Consider the following 2,042-nt stretch of genomic DNA (forward strand, 5'->3'; position numbering starts at 1 on the left):
TTCAGATAGTGTAGCAGAATCCAGTTTACCGGTAACAGGCAAACCGAGTTTCGATTGATACTGAGTAACAGCTGATTCCAATCCATCATCAAAAATATCGGTGAAGTTCGTATCACTTTTTGGTAGATATCCGAAACGGTGGAAGTATTTCTTTAGCTCAGACATGCCAATGATTTCACTGCCTCGACGGATATCTAAGAACTTATGAAACGTGCTCCACGTGTAATTCATATCAGGATTGACAGGTAAAACGGTTATGAAATCAGGCATGTTTCTGGCGGGAAATGAAGGAAGGATGGTAATGAAGAGGAACAAGAAGAACGAGACGTGCTGAAACATTTTGTGTTTGTTTTTCTTTGGGATTAGAATTTGAATATGAAGAAGAGAAGAGAATGAAGGTTTTAGTTTGTTGTACAAGGGATAAACTTAAAAGGAATTAGAGATGGAAGACTCAATGAACACGAAATGATGTTTAAGTTATGAAGATTCTTTCTTGTGTTTGTGTTCTTATTAAAAGATTCCGACTTTCATATGGTTACGGTGGGTCAGCTACTAGCAGTATTGCTTCTTGCTAGTATAATTTTCTGTATTTTCGTTGGAGTTTTTGATTTTAACTTCTCTTATTTACACCCACACATGTGTTGTTCGATTGCAACATCTGGTTTACGCTGGTTCATGGGGATCACCTTACAGATGATTGTGGACGATCTCCAAGCCTTCTGGGCGCATGCATCATCTAAAATTTATGATTAGAATTTAGATTTGGGTTTAATCTTATTGAGTGGACCACCACAATATTTGATGTTGAAACCGTTCCAAGGTTACAAAAAACATGTACCAAATGACTTTTCCATCCAATAGCTGATGATCCGATGTAAGAATCTATTTTTTCACCGTGAAAATTAACGTGGGACTAAAAGTCTATAAGCTCCTGTAAAGTGTACATGCTAAACACTACTACAAATGAGAAAATGGGGTGCAGGTAGAGTGTCCGATATACAGTTCAAAATGGAGTATAATTTCTAAGCATACTTTTGTTTAACTAATAAAACCTACTACTACTTTTATTAGTTAAAAACCTTAAATTTTTGCAACTGTTTCGTTCAACTAAATCCGAACAAGAAACCAAATCTAGTTGGGATTCCCAACTAAAGAGATGATGAGTTTATTGAAGTTCTTTAATATTTTGTAGTATCATTTTTCACACTTGACTACAGGTTCACAAATTACGTCCATCTTGAGAGAAGTTATTATTTTCATTTTCGTTTAAATTTTTGTTCGTTTAATTAAAATTTTAGTTACAACTAAGATGTAATCTGTGCTACACACCGGATATGATGGGAATTGGCTCTCATTTGGAGAGGCGGGGCTTCGCTTCGCGCCCGACCCAAAAGGAGTCCAATAAACATCTGCAATGCATAATGAAGATATCAATTATCATTTAGTAGATTAATAACCATAACCAAATTCACCAACTACATATTGTTTAAAATTTTGGGATTAAGAAATCCTATTAATGAAAATAAATTTGAAAAATGATACTAGCCTTTGAAATCAGCCAGTATTTCATTACATTGCCAACAACAGTTCTATTGATAATTAAATGAAAAATCAAACTCGTTATATAGTTGTATCAATATCTAAAATTAGAGACATTAGAAAAGATGATATTAATATTAAATTCAAAGTGCTTCCGTAGAAGTGATGTGATCAAGGAAATGCACCTATATATCTTTCTTCAGAAATCATATACTTGTGTTAAGGAGCAAGTGTCCGTCTCAAAACTACCCTTCCAAGCTCACACTACTTGTAGCTAAATGAAAAATCAAACTCATTATATAGGTATAGATATCTCATATTAGAGACACTAAAAAAACAAGATATTAATATAACATAGATTGTCAATTCTAGATAGTGGAAAACATATGGAGTGTTTCCCATCAAAGAACATGTAATCAAGAAAATGCACTGATATTCTTTCTTCAGAAATCATACACTTGCGTTAAAAATCAAGCAGCCAACTCAATTGCTCTTTCAGACTC

Source organism: Papaver somniferum, chromosome 8, assembly GCF_003573695.1.
Source record: "Papaver somniferum cultivar HN1 chromosome 8, ASM357369v1, whole genome shotgun sequence".
Taxonomy (NCBI): domain Eukaryota; kingdom Viridiplantae; phylum Streptophyta; class Magnoliopsida; order Ranunculales; family Papaveraceae; genus Papaver; species Papaver somniferum.